A 15757-nucleotide genomic window follows, 5' to 3' on the forward strand; every position below is an offset into this window, starting at 1 on the left:
CCCACATGAGCGGCCATGTCACCTCTAGTAATCCCACATGAGCGTCCATGTCACCTCTAGTAATCCCCCATGAGCGTCCATGTCACCTCTAGTAATCCCCCATGAGCGTCCATGTCACCTCTAGTAATCCCCCATGAGCGTCCATGTCACCTCTAGTGATCCCCCATGAGCGTCCATGTCACCTCTAGTGATCCCCCATGAGCGTCCATGTCACCTCTAGTAATCCCCCATGAGCGTCCATGTCGCCTCTAGTAATCCCACGTGAGCGTCCATGTCGCCTCTAGTAATCCCACGTGAGCGTCCATGTCACCTCTAGTAATCCCACGTGAGCGTCCATGTCACCTCTAGTAATCCCAGGTGAGCGTTCAGTGTTGATCAAGCTCCAGTCTAAGCATCCTATCTTTTTTTTTTTTTTAATACACATAAAAATGATTACAGGTAAAACATGTCAGTTATAGAATTATATATTGTATCCTGTAACACCCTGGGTCTTGTCTACTTATTTTATATTTCTCTGACGTCCTAGTGGATGCTGGGAACTCCGTAAGGACCATGGGGAATAGCGGGCTCCGCAGGAGACTGGGCACAACTAAAAGAAAGCTTTAGGACTAACTGGTGTGCACTGGCTCCTCCCCCTATGACCCTCCTCCAGACCTCAGTTAGATCTTTGTGCCCGGCCGAGCTGGATGCACACTAGGGGCTCTCCTGAGCCTCCTAGAAAAGAGAGTATAGTTTAGGTTTTTTATTTTCAGTGAGACCTGCTGGCAACAGGCTCACTGCATCGAGGGACTAAGGGGAGAAGAAGCGAACCTGCCTGCTTGCAGCCAGTTCGGGCTTCTTAGGCTACTGGACACCATTAGCTCCAGAGGGATTGAACGCAGGACTCGACCTCGATGTCCGTTCCCGGAGCCGCGCCGCCGTCCCCCTTACAGAGCCAGAAGCAAGAAGATGGTCCGGAAAATCGGCGGCTGAAGACTTCTGTCTTCTCCAAGGTAGCGCACAGCACTGCAGCTGTGCGCCATTGCTCCTCATGCACACCTCACACTGCGGTCACTGATGGGTGCAGGGCGCTGGGGGGGGGGGGGGGGGGCGCCCTGAGCAGCAATAAAGAACACCTTGGCTGGCAAATATACACCATATATAGCCCCAGGGGCTATATAGGTGTAAATTAACCCCTGCCAGATTTCCTAAAGTCTGCTGAAAAAGGGGCGGAGCTATCTCCCTCAGCATACCGGCACCATTTTCCCTCACAGCTCCGCTGGAAGGAAGGCTCCTTGGCTCTCCCCTGCAGTCCTGCACTACAGAAAAGGGTAAAAAAGAGAGGGGGGCACATATTTTAGGCGCATTATAGTTATTCTATGCAGCTATAGGGGAAAACACTCTGTATAGGTGTCACCCCAGTGTATATAGTGCTCTGGTGTGTGCTGGCATACTCTCCCTCTGTCTCTCCAAAGGGCTTTGTGGGGTCCTGTCCTCTTTTAGAGCATTCCCTGTGTGTGTGCTGTGTGTCGGTACGGCTGTGTCGACATGTATGAGGAGGAAAATTATGTGGAGGCGGAGCAAATGCCGGTAAATGTGATGTCACCCCCTGCGGGGTCGACACCTGTGTGGATGGACTTATGGAAGGAATTACGGGAAAGTGTCAACTCCTTACATAAAAGGCTTGACGACATGGGACAGCCGGCAACTCAGCTTGTGCCTGTCCAGGCGTCTCAAAGGCCATCAGGGGCTGTAAAACGCCAGTTACCTCAGATGGCAGACACAGACGTTGACACGGATACCGACTCCAGTGTCGACGATGAGGAGACGACTGTAACTTCCAATAGGGCCACACGTTACATGATTGAGGCAATGAAAAATGTATTACACATTACTGATATTACCCCAGGTACCACAAAAAAGGGTATTATGTTTGGTGAGAAAAAACTACCAGTAATTTTTCTGCATCTGAGGAATTAAATGAAGTTTGTGAAGAAGCATGGACTTCCCCCGATAAGAAATTAGTAATTTCTAAACGGCTATTGGCAGCGTACCCTTTCCCGCCAGAGGATAGGTCACGTTGGGAAACACCCCCTAGGGTTGATAAAGCGCTCACACGTTTGTCAAAGAAGGTGGCACTACCGTCTCCGGATACGGCCGCCCTTAAAGAGCCTGCTGACAGAAAGCAGGAGACTATCCTAAAGTCTATATACACACACACTGGTGTTATACTACGACCAGCTATAGCCTCAGCATGGATGTGTAGTGCTGCGGTTGCGTGGTCGGATTCCCTGACAGAGAATATTGAGACCCTGGATAGGGACAATATTTTACTGACTTTAGAGCATATAAAAGATGCTCTCTTATACATGCGTGATGCACAGAGGGATATTTGCTGACTGGCATCAAAAGTAAGTGCAATGTCCATTTCCGCTAGACTGGATTATGGACTCGGCAGTGGTCAGGGGATGCCGATTCAAAAAGGCACATGGAGATTTTGCCTTATAAAGGGGTGGAGTTGTTTGGGGAAGGTCTGTCAGACCTCGTTTCCACGGCAACAGCTGGAAAATCAACTTTTCTGCCCCAGGTTACCTCGCAGCAAAAGAAAGCACCGTATTATCAAGCACAGTCCTTTCGGCCCCATAAGGGCAAGAGGCGCCTCTTTTTTGCCAAAAGGCAGAGGTAAGGGAAAAAAGCTGCAGCATACAGCCAGTTCCCAGGACCAGGAGTCCTCCCCCGCTTCCGCCAAGTCCACAGCATGACGATGGGGCTTCACAGGCGGATCTAGGTACGGTGGGGGCACGTCTCAGGAATTTCAGCACACAGTGGGCTCGCTCACAGGTGGATCCCTGGATCCTTCAGGTAGTATCTCAGGGGTACATGCTGGAATTCGAGACGCCTCCCCCACGCCGTTTCCTAAAATCTGCCTTACCAACAACACTCTCTGACAGAGAGGCGGTGTTACAGGCAATTCACAAGCTGTATTCCCAGCAAGTGATAAACAGGGTACCTCTTCTTCAACAAGGAAAGGGTTATTATTCCACAATGTTTGTGGTACCGAAACCGGACGGTTCGGTGAGACCCATTTTAAATTTAAAATCCTTGAACAAGTATATCAAAAAGTTCAAGTTCAAGATGGAATCGCTCAGAGCGGTTATCTCCAGCCTGGAGGAGGGGGATTACATGGTATCTCTGGACATCAAGATGCTTACCTGCATGTCCCCATTTACCCTCCTCACCAGGAGTACCTCAGGTTTGTGGTACAGGACTGTCACTACCAGTTCCAGACGCTGCCGTTTGGGTTATCCCGGCACCGAGGGTCTTTACCAAGGTAATGGCCGAAATTATGATTCTCCTTCGAAAGAAAGGGGTTTCAATTATCCCGTACTTGGACGATCTCCTGATAAAGGCGAGGTCCAGGGAGCAGTTGCTGGTGGGGGTAGCACTTTCTCAGGAAGTGCTACAACAGCATGGTTGGATTCTCAACATCCCAAAGTCACAGCTGGTCCCCACGACACGTCTTCTGTTCCTGGGGATATTCTGGATACAGACCAGAAAAGTGTTTCTTCCAGAGGAAAAAAAAAAAGGGGTTGTCATCTCTAGTAAGAAACCTTCTAAAGCCAGGACAGGTGTCAGTGCATCAATGCACGAAAGTCCTGGGAAAGATGGTAGCTTCGTACGAAGCAATTCCATTTGGCAGATTCCACGCAAGAACCTTCCAGTGGGACCTGTTGGACAAGTGGTCCGGATCGCATCTTCAGATGCATCGGCGGATAACCCTGTCGCCAAGGACCAGGGTGTCGCTACTGTGGTGGCTGCAGAGTGCTCATCTTCTAGAGGGCCGCAGATTTGGGGTACAGGACTGGGTCCTGGTAACTACGGATGCCAGCCTTCGAGGCTGGGGGGCAGTCACACAGGGACGAAATTTCCAGGGACTGTGGTCAAACCAGGAAATTTCACTTCACATAAATATCCTGGAACTAAGGGCCATCTACAACGCCCTAAGCCAGGCAAGACCTCTGCTTCAAAACCAGCCGGTACTGATACAATCAGACAACATCACGGCGGTCGCCCATGTAAACAGACAGGGCGGCACAAGAAGCAGGAGCGCGATGGCAGAAGCCACAAAGATTCTCCGATGGGCGGAAAATCACGTGTCAGCACTGACAGCAGTGTTCATCCCGGGAGTAGACAACTGGGAAGAAGACTTCCTAAGCAGACACGACCTCCACCCGGGAGAATGGGGACTTCATCCGGAAGTTTTCCAAATGATTGTAAACCGTTGGGAACGACCAAAGGTGGACATGATGGTGTCCCGCCTCAACAAAAAACTAGAAAGGTATTGCGCCAGGTCAAGGGACCCTCAGGCGATAGCTGTGGACGCTCTAGTGACACCGTGGGTGTACCAGTCGGTTTATGTGTTCCCTCCTCTGCCTCTAATTCCAAAGGTACTGAGAATTGTGTGAAGGAGCGGAGTAAGAACGATGCTCGTGGTTCCAGAGTGGCCAAGAAGAGCTTGGTACCCGGAACTTCAAGAGATGCTCACAGAGGACCCATGGCCTCTTCCGCTAAGACGGGACCTGCTCCAGCAGGGGCCCTGTCTATTCCAAGACTTACCGCGGCTGCGTTTGACGGCATGGCGGTTGAACACCGGATCCTGAAGGAAAAGGGTATTCCGGAGGAAGTCATCCCTACCCTGATCAAAGCCAGGAAGGATGTCACGGCAAAACATTATCACTGCATTTGGCGAAAATATGTTGCTTGGTGTGAGGCCAAAAAGGCCCCAACGGAGGAGTTTCAACTGGGTCGTTTTCTGCATTTCCTGCAAGCAGGAGTGAATATGGGCCTAAAATTAGGGTCCATTAAGGTACAGATTTCGTCTCTGTCAATTTTCTTCCAAAAAGAATTGGCTTCACTGCCTGAAGTTCAGACATTTGCGAAGTGCGTGCTGCATATTCAGCCCCCTTTTGTGCCTCCAGTGGCACCTTGGGATCTCAATGTGGTTTTGGGGTTCTTGAAATCACATTGGTTCGAGCCACTTAAAACCGTGGATTTGAAATATCTCACGTGGAAAGTGGTCATGCTGTTGGCCCTGGCTTCGGCCAGGCGTGTGTCAGAATTGGCGGCCTTATCTTGTAAAAGCCCTTATCTGATTTTCCATACGGATAGGGCAGAGTTGAGGACTCGTCCTCATTTTCTCCTGAAGGTGGTATCAGCTTTTCACTTGAACCAGCCTATTGTAGTGCCTGTGGCTACTAGGGACTTGGAGGATTCCAAGTTACTGGACGTGGTCAGGGCCCTGAGAATTTATGTTTCCAGGACGGCTGGAGTCAGGAAGACTGACTCGCTGTTTATCCTGTATGCATCCAACAAGCTGGGTGCTCCTGCTTCAAAGCAGACTATTGCTCTCTGGATTTGTAGCACTATTCAGCTTGTGCATTCTGCGGTAGGACTGCCGCATCCTAAATCAGTGAAAGCCCATTCCACAAGGAAGGTGGGCTCATCTTGGGCGGCCGCCCGAGGGGTCTCGGCTTTACAACTTTGCCGAGCCGCGACTTGGTCAGGGTCAAATACTTTTGCAAAGTTTTACAAGTTTGACACCCTGGCTGACGAGGACCTGGAGTTCTCTCATTCGGTGTTGCAGAGTCATCCGCACTCTCCCCCCCCCCGTTTGGGAGCTTTGGTATAATCCCCATGGTCCTTACGGAGTTCCCAGCATCCACTAGGATGTCAGAGAAAATAAGATTTTACTCACCGGTAAATCTATTTCTCGTAGTCCGTAGTGGATGCTGGGCGCCCATCCCAAGTGCGGATTGTCTGCATTACTTGTACATAGTTACTGTTAACTAAAACGGGTTATTGTTGAGAGCCATCTGTTCAGAGGCTCCATTGTTATCATACTGTTAACTGGGTTTAAAATCACGAGTTGTACGGTGTGATTGGTGTGGCTGGTATGAGTCTTACCCGGGATTCAAAAATCCTTCCTTATTGTGTCAGCTCTTCCGGGCACAGTATCCTAACTGAGGTCTGGAGGAGGGTCATAGGGGGAGGAGCCAGTGTACACCAGTTAGTCCTAAAGCTTTCTTTTAGTTGTGCCCAGTCTCCTGCGGAGCCGCTATTCCCCATGGTCCTTACGGAGTTCCCAGCATCCACTACGGACTAGGAGAAATAGATTTACCGGTGAGTAAAAATAAGAATTTACTTACCGATAATTCTATTTCTCGTAGTCCGTAGTGGATGCTGGGGACTCCATAAGGACCATGGGGAATAGCGGCTCCGCAGGAGACTGGGCACAAAAGTAAAGCTTTAGAACTACCTGGTGTGCACTGGCTCCTCCCCCTATGACCCTCCTCCAAGCCTCAGTTAGGATAATGTGCCCGGACGAGCGTACACAATAAGGAAGGATTTTGAATCCCGGGTAAGACTCATACCAGCCACACCAATCACACCGTATAACTTGTGATCTAAACCCAGTTAACAGCATGATAACAGAGGAGCCTCTAGAAAAGATTGCTCACTACAGCAATAACCCGATTTTTTGGTAACAATAACTATGTACCAGTATTGCAGACAATCCGCACTTGGGATGGGCGCCCAGCATCCACTACGGACTACGAGAAATAGAATTATCGGTAAGTAAATTCTTATTTTCTCTGACGTCCTAGTGGATGCTGGGGACTCCGTAAGGACCATGGGGATTATACCAAAGCTCCCAAACGGGCGGGAGAGTGCGGATGACTCTGCAGCACCAAATGAGAGAACTCCAGGTCCTCCTCAGCCAGGGTATCAAATTTGTAGAATTTTACAAACGTATTTGCTCCTGACCAAGTAGCTGCTCGGCAAAGTTGTAAGGCCGAGACCCCTTGGGCAGCCGCCCAAGATGAGCCCACCTTCCTTGTGAAGTGGGCATTTACAGATTTTTGGCTGTGGCAGGCCTGCCACAGAATGTGCCAGCTGAATTGTACTACAAATCCAACGAGCAATAGTCTGCTTAGAAGCAGGAGCACCCAGCTTGTTGGGTGCATACAGAATAAACAACGAGTCAGATTTTCTGACTCCATCCGTCCTGGAAACCTATATTTCCAGGGCCCTGACAACGTCTAGCAACTTGGAATCCTCCAAGTCCCTCGTAGCCGCAGGCACCACCATAGGTTGATTCAGGTGAAACGCTGAAAACCACCTTAGGGAGAAACTGAGGACGAGTCCTCAATTCCGCCCTGTCCGAATGGAAAATCAGATGAGAGCTTTTACAGGATAAAGCCGCCAATTCTGACACGCGCCTGGCCCAGGCCAGGGCCAACAGCATGACCACTTTTCATGTGAGATATTTTAACTCCACATATTTAAGTGGTTCAAACCAATGTGAGTTTTGGAACCCAAAAACTACATTGAGATCCCAAGGTGCCACTGGAGGCACAAAAGGAGGTTGTATATACAGTACCCCTTTTACAAACGTCTGAACTTCAGGGACTGAAGCCAGTTCTTTCTGGAAGAAAATCGACAGGGCCGAAATCTGAACCTTAATGGATCCTAATTTTAGGCCCATAGACACTCCTGTTTGCAGGAAATGCAGGAATCGACCCAGTTGAAATTCCTCCGTTGGGGCCTTAATGGCCTCGCACCACGCAACATATTTTCGCCAAATGCGGTGATAATGTTTTGCGGTTATATCCTTCCTGGCTTTGATCAGGATAGGAATGACTTCATCCGGAATGCCTTTCTCCTTCAGGATCCGGCGTTCAAACACTCTGCCGTCAAAAGCAGCCGCGGTAAGTCTTGGAACAGACAGGGTCCTTGCTAAAGCAGGTCCCTTCTTAGAGGTAGAGGCCACGGATCCTCCGTGAGCATCTCTTGAAGTTCCGGTTACCAAGTCCTTCTTGGCCAATCCGGAGCCACGAATATAGTGCTTACTCCTCTCCATCTTATAATTCTCGGTACCTTGGGTATGAGAGGCAGAGGAGGGAACACATACACTGACTGGTACACCCACGGTGTTACCAGAGCGTCTACAGCTATTGCCTGAGGGTCCCTTGACCTGGCGCAATACCCGTCGAGTTTTATAATCATGTGGAAGACTTCTGGGTGAAGTCCCCACTCTTCCGGGTGGAGGTCGTGTCTGCTGAGGAAGTCTGCTTCCCAGTTGTCCACTCCCGGAATGAATATTGCTGACAGTGCTATCACATGATTTTCCGCCCAGCGAAGAATCCTTGCAGCTTCCGCCATTGCCCTCCTGCTTCTTGTGCCACCCTGTCTGTTTACGTGGGTGACTGCAGTGATGTCCGAATGGATCAACACCAGATGACCTTGAAGCAGAGGTCTTGCTGAGCTTAGAGCATTGTAAATGGCCCTTAGCTTCAGGATATTTATGTGAAGTGATGTCTCCAGGCTTGACCATAAGCCCTGGAAATTCCTTCCCTGTGTGACTGCTCCCCAGCCTCGCAGGCTGGCATCCGTGATCACCAGGACCCAGTCCTGAATGTCGAATCTGCGGCCCTCTAGAAGATGAGCACTCTGCAACCACCACAGGAGAGACACCCTTGTCCTTGGTGACAGGGTTATCCGCTGATGCATCTGAGGATGCGACCCGGACCATTTATCCAGCAGGTCCCACTGGAAAGTTCTTGAGTGGAAACTGCCGAATGGGATTGCTTCGTAAGAAGCCACCATTTTTCCCAGAACCCTTTCATTGATGTACTGAGACTTGGCTCGGTTATAGGAGGTTCCCGACTAGCTTGGATAACTCCCTGACTTTCTCCTCCGGGAGAAACACCTTTTTCTGGACTGTGTCCAGGATCATCCCTAGGAACAGAAGACGAGTCGTCGGAATCAGCTGTGATTTTGGAATATTGAGAATCCAATCGTGCTGCCGCAACACTACCTGAGATAGTGCTACACCGACCTCCAACTGTTCCTTGGATCATACCCTTATCAGGGGATCGTCCAAGTAAGGGATAACTAAAATTCCCTTCCTTCGAAGGAGTATCATCATTTCGGCCATTACCTTGGTAAAGACCCGGGGTGCCGTGGAACATCCATACGGCAGTGTCTGAAACTGATAGTGACAGTTCTGTACCACAAACCTGAGGTACCCTTGGTGAGAAGAGTAATTTGGGACATGAAGGTAAGCATCCTTGATGTCCCGAGACATCATGTAGTCCCCTTCTTCCAGGTTCGCAATCACTGCTCTGAGTGACTCAATCTTGAATTTGAACCTCCGTATGTAAGTGTTCAAGATTTTAGATTTAGAATCGGTCTCACCGAGCCGTCCGGCTTCGGTACCACAACAGTGTGGAATAATACCCCGTTCCCTGTTGCAGGAGGGGTACCTTGATTATCACCTGCTGGGAATACAGCTTGTGAATGGCTTCCAAACTGCCTCCCTGTCAGAGGGAGACGTCGGTAAAGGCGACTTTAGGAAACGGCGAGGGGGAGACGTCTCGAATTCCAATTTGTACCCCTGAGATATCACCTGAAGGATCCAGGGGTCTACTTGCGAGTGAGCCCACTGCGCGCTGAAATTCATTGAGATGGGCCCCCACCGTGCCTGAGTCTGCTTGTAAAGCCCCAGCGTCATACTGAGGGCTTGGCAGAGGCGGGAGAGGGCTTCTGTTCCTGGGAACTGGCTGATTTCTGCAGCCTTTTTCCTCTCCCTCTGTCACGGGGCAGAAATGAGGAACACTTTTCCCGCTTGCCAACGAAAGGACTGCGTCTGATAATACGGCGTCTTCTTATGTTGAGAGGCGACCTGGGGTACAAACGTGGATTTCCCAGCTGTTGCCGTGGCCACCAGGTCTGAAAGACCGACCCCAAATGACTCCTCCCCTTTATAAGGCAATACTTCCAAATGCCGTTTGGAATTCGCCTCACCTGACCACTGTCGTGTCCATAACCCTCTACTGGCAGAAATGGACAACGCACTTAGACTTGATGCCAGTCGGCAAATATTCCGCTGTGCATCACGCATATATAGAAAAGCATCTTTTAAATGCTCTATAGGCAATAATATACTGTCCTTATCTAGGGTATCAATATTTTCAGTCAGGGAATCCGACCACGCCAACCCAGCACTGCACATCCAGGCTGAGGCGATTGCTGGTCGTAGTATAACACCAGTATGTGTGTAAATACATTTTAGGATACCCTCCTGCTTTCTATCAGCAGGATCCTTAAGGGCGGCCATCTCAGGAGAGGGTAGAGCCCTTGTTCTTACAAGTGTGTGAGCGCCTTATCCCCCCTAGGGGTTTTTTACCAACGCACCCTAACCTCTGGCGGGAAAGGGTACACTGCCAATAACATTTTAGAAATTATCAGTTGTTATCGGGGGAAAACCACGCATTCACACACCTCATTTAATTTCTCAGATTCAGGAAAACTACAGGTAGTTTTTCCTCACCGAACATAATACCCCTTTTTGGTGGTACTCGTATTATCAGAAATGTGTAAAACATTTTTCATTGCCTCAATCATGTAACGTGTGGCCCTACTGGAAGTCACATTTGTCTCTTCACCGTCGACACAGGAGTCAGTATCCGTGCCGGCGTCTGTATCTGCCATCTGAGGTAACGGGCGCTTTAGAGCCCCTGACGGCCCATGAGACGTCTGGACAGGCACAAGCTGAGTAGCCGGCTGTCTCATGTCAACCACTGTCTTTTATACAGAGCTGACACTGTCACGTAATTCCTTCCAACAGTTCATCCACTCAGGTGTCGACCCCCTAGGGGGTGACATCACTATTCCAGGCAATCTGCTCCGTCTCCACATCATTTTTCTCCTCATACATGTCGACACAAACGTACCGACACACAGCACACACACAGGGAATGCTCTGATAGTGGACAGGACCCCACTAGCCCTTTGGGGAGAAGAGGGAGAGTTTGCCAGCACACACCAGAGCGCTATATATATACAGGGATAACCTTATATAAGTGTTTTCCCCTTTATAGCTGCTGTATTTTTAATACTGCGCCTAATTAGTGCCCCCCACTCTTTTTTAACCCTTTCTGTAGTGTAGTGACTGCAGGGGAGAGCCAGGGAGCTTCCCTCCAACGGAGCTGTGAGGGAAAATGGCGCCAGTGTGCTGAGGAGATAGGCTCCGCCCCCCTCTCGGCGGCCTTATCTCCCGTTTTTCTGTGTATTCTGGCAGGGGTTAAATTCATCCATATAGCCCAGGAGCAATATGTGATGCATTTTTTGCCATCCAAGGTGTTTTTATTGCTGCTCAGGGCGCCCCAGCGCCCTGCACCCAGTAGCGGATCTTGCCACGGGCAAGCAGGACTTTTGCCCGGGGCGCCGCCTTCCGGAGGGCGCTGGCGCCTTCCGGAGGGCGCCGCACCGTGGCAAGATCCGCCACTGCTGCCCGCTGTGTCCCCCGCCGCCTCTGCCCGCTGTCGTCCCCGTCCGCCAGTGTGAAGGGAACTAGACGCTATGCGTCTAGTTTCCCTTCGTGGAGAGTAACTGCTGAGCGGTGCGCGATGACGTCATCGCGCACCGCACAGCAAAGGTCCTCTCCATGAAGGGAACTAGACGCTTTCCCTTCGTGAAGAGGACCTTTTGCTGTGCGGTGCGCGATGACGTCATCGCGCACCGCTCAGCATTCAAACGGCCCTAGCAATGTACAGGGGGCGTAAATGACCACGCCCCCTGTATTAGGCCACGCCCCCATACCCTGCCCGGGGCGCAGGGCGCCCTTGAACCGGCCCTGCCTGCACCCTCAGTGACCGGAGTGTGAAGTGTGCTGAGAGCAGTGGCGCACAGCTGCAGTGCTGTGCGCTACCTTGTTGAAGACAGGACGTCTTCTGCCGCCGATTTTCCGGACCTCTTCTGTCTTCTGGCTCTGTAAGGGGGCTGGCGGCGCGGCTCTGGGACCTATCCATGGCTGGGCCTGTGATCGATCCCTCTGGAGCTAATGTCCAGTAGCCTAAGAAGCCCAATCCACTCTGCACGCAGGTGAGTTCGCTTCTTCTCCCCTTAGTCCCTCGATGCAGTGAGCCTGTTGCCAGCAGGTCTCACTGAACATAAAAAACTTTTCACTAAGCAGCTCAGGATAGCCACCTAGTGTGCACCCTTCTCGTTCGGCACAAAAATCTAACTGAGGCTTGGAGGAGGGTCATAGGGGGAGGAAGTCATTGAAATCTCTGTACGGGGTGACGGTAACCCTATCTTTCCCTATACTACGGGGTTACCGTCACCCCGTACAGAGATTTCAATGGGATAAGGAGCCGGTTTTACAGAAAAATCCGGCAGGGCTGAAAATAAACACAAAAGGAGCTGTAAACATTACTAATCCTTTTCTTTTTTACAGGTATTGCACTACAGTATTGTAACATTTAAATTGTTGCAAAATAGAATACATATTGTCACAAGCGCCTTGTTTTAGTATCTATTTGAATTGTTTATTTTTATTCAGGGCAGCTAAAACACTTAAATCCCGGCAACAGCGCGGTTATTCTCATTTCTAATCATAGGGGGAGGAGCCAGTGCACACCAGGTAGTTCTAAAGCTTTACTTTTGTGCCCAGTCTCCTGCGGAGCCGCTATTCCCCATGGTCCTTACGGAGTCCCCAGCATCCACTAGGACGTCAGAGAAATCTTATTTTCCATAATGTATTTTATTTCCAGCAGATGGACACACAAGCAGGAATATCTCAGAAGGACATCTAATGTTATCCCCGGATTGTGACATAAAAGATGATGACAGTAGACAGGATTCTCCAGGAGATAACTCCATTACCCCAATTATACATCCAGCTCTATCAGCTGATCCCTCTGATCCTGGGGAATGTTCTCCTGATCCTGGGGAATGTTCTCCTGATCACCCTGATATTGGTGCATCTGTTACAGCTCTGACAGTAGATACAGTGTTTCCTTGTTCTATAGATGCCAAATGTTTTACACAGAACACAAACCGTATTACTCATCAGACAGCTAAGGCAGGTGAGAGGCCACTGATATGTTCTGAGTGTGGGAAATGTTTTACAAAGAAATCATATCTTGTTATACATCAGAGAAGTCACACAGGTGAGAAGCCGTTTTCCTGTTCTGAGTGTGGGAAATGTTTTACACAGAAATCAGCTCTTGTTACACATCAGAGAAGTCACACAGGTGTGAAGCCGTTTTCCTGTTCTGAGTGTGGGAAATGTTTTGCATTGAAATCAGTTCTTGTTAAACATCAGAATAGTCACTCAGGTGAGAAGCCGTATTCCTGTTATGAGTGTGGGAAATGTTTTGCATGCAACTCAAATCTTGCTACACATCAGAGAAGTCACACAGGTGAGAAGCCGTTTTCCTGTTCTGAGTGTGGGAAATGTTTTGCACGCAACTCAAATCTTGCTACACATCAGAGAAATCACACAGGTGAGAAGCCGTTTTCCTGTTCTGAGTGTGGGAAATGTTTTGCATGGAAATCAGATCTTGTTACACATCAGAGAAGTCACACAGGTGAGAAGCCGTTTTCCTGTTCTGAGTGTGGGAAATGTTTTACAAAGAAATCAGCTCTTGTTACACATCAGAGAAGTCACACAGGTGAGAAGCCGTTTTCCTGTTCTGAGTGTGGGAAATGTTTTACAAAGAAATCAGCTCTTGTTACACATCAGAGAAGTCACACAGGTGAGAAGCCGTTTTCCTGTTCTGAGTGTGGGAAATGTTTTACACAGAAATCAGCTCTTGTTACACATCAGAGAAGTCACACAGGTGAGAAGCCGTTTTCCTGTTCTGAGTGTGGGAAATGTTTTACACAGAAATCATCTCTTGTTACACATCAGAGAAGTCACATAGGTGAGAAGCCGTATTCCTGTTCTGAGTGTGGGAAATGTTTCACACAGAAATCACATCTTGTTACACATCAGAGATGTCACACAGGTGAGAAGCCATTTTCATGCTGTGAGAGAAATAAATCCGCTCTTGTTGAACACATTAGACATTACCCAAGTACGGAACCATTTAAATCTTCTGGAGTATAATCATCACTGTCGTCCAATGTTCCTCAAGGGTGAATCCGATCTCCTATGCTTTATAAAATATACATGCTAGCACTGGGTGATATAATCAGACGTCATGGCCTGGTCTACCACTGCTATGCAGATGACCTGCTTTTTGCTCCATGTACTGAGAACCTAATACCAATAAATGGTTGTCTAGCTGAGCGCCAGGGGTGGATGATGCCAGTTGGCTATGACTCAGTCTTTGTGAAACATAATAGAAGCTCCCCAACAAAGGACAAGACTACAGCTTTACCAACCATCTGGATTTATGCTTTGGTGTTCAGAATTGCAAAATACTGAACATGTGCTGAATCTTTGTGTTGTCCTGGTATGTAGCTGACACAGATATCAGGTATCCGCCACATACAAATCCTCGTTCTTCCATCTGTGGACCATAGCCAGAATCAAGCTCTTGATTCCCTCAGAAGTTCATAGACTACTGCAATGCCATCTACCTGGGTCACCCAGCAAAAGAATTACAGAGCTTGCAGCTAGTACAGAATGCAGCAGCCAAGCTGTTACCTAACCCGCCCGTTCCTGCCTCATAACACCCATTCTCTACTCCCTTCACCGGCTACCTGTAAGATGACAAATCTATTTCATAATTGGCTAACTGACCTTCCCAGCCCAACATTACATGGTCCAAGGTACTAGAAGCAGCTTCTGCCTCCTTACTGCCCTGCTTGCTTGCTTCTACAGATGAAGGACTGTTACCAGCAGTACCAAGAATCTCCTGTCATTCATTTATGGGTCAAGCTTTTAGCTTTGCAGTCCTGACCATGGAACTCACTGCCTTGCACAGTCCAAGAGGCCTCCACTGTAGAGACCTTCACAAGCAGGCTGATGACTGTTACTCACACTTTTCATTAATGTACCTCTATTTACTTCCTAAATAATATATCCCAAATGCTTAGGTCTTTTTTCTGCTGTTTATTTTGTATCTTGTGCTTTGTGTAAATGTGAATGTCTAATACCAGTTTGCACAATCTGTATTGCTGCACGACAGTATGGCGGCCATTGGAACGTGTTTTCACTTCTAGTTTACCTAACTTGTTGCAGACACTCATCTTGATAAGGAGTGCCGAGTGTTTTCTGATACAAGATCCTATCCATATATACCCTGTACATTATCATGTGCATTAGAGTCACCCGGGTTCCATCTGCGGTGGTTTGTTGTATGTTACATCTATATGGTGCGGATACTCCCCTGTATTTCATAATAAAAGCTTTTGTTTGCATCTAATTATTACATTAAAGCTTTTATTTTTTTTATCTGTTTTATATTCCCGTCTGAGTAATTACGCCATAATGTCTAATCTCGGAGTGGACACCAGAAGAAACCTTCTGGTGTTCCATCATTTTGTTTTGTGTAAGCATACAGGTAAGTGATGGCACGGTGGTCACTGACCGTCACATTCCGGTGGTATAATGGAAGTGGGACTGTCTGGGTTTATTCTAGTCTACTGCAGAAATAAAAAACTCAGCCTTTATCCTGCTTATAAAAATGACAAAGCCCATAAATCAAGCTTGGTCGGACAAGACAGAAGCCACATTAATCGTGGCACATCATATAGGCTGAGGACCCATGCTTCTGGTATATATGGCATAACTCCCTCTTCACCCACAAAAACCTTCCCTTCACCATTCACAATGTCCACCATTGCCCCTTCAGAAGGGACACAACTTTCCTTTGCTTTTTCCACCTCCTCCTTCACATAGCCCAGGACCACCTTCATGACCATTTCATGTTTATCTGGAGGCCTGGCATCTGGGAGGTTCATGGCCTGAGATGACCACAGA

General features: G+C 48.8%; 1 pseudogene; it reads left to right on the forward strand.

The window, feature by feature from the left end:
- The window catches only part of LOC134984522 (zinc finger protein 585A-like), a 57342-nt pseudogene extending 43062 nt beyond the window's left edge, over positions 1 to 14280 (forward strand).
- The last annotated feature ends 1477 nt before the right edge of the window (positions 14281 to 15757 follow it).

The sequence above is a fragment of the Pseudophryne corroboree genome, assembly GCF_028390025.1.
Source record: "Pseudophryne corroboree isolate aPseCor3 chromosome 3 unlocalized genomic scaffold, aPseCor3.hap2 SUPER_3_unloc_6, whole genome shotgun sequence".
Lineage (NCBI taxonomy): Eukaryota > Metazoa > Chordata > Amphibia > Anura > Myobatrachidae > Pseudophryne > Pseudophryne corroboree.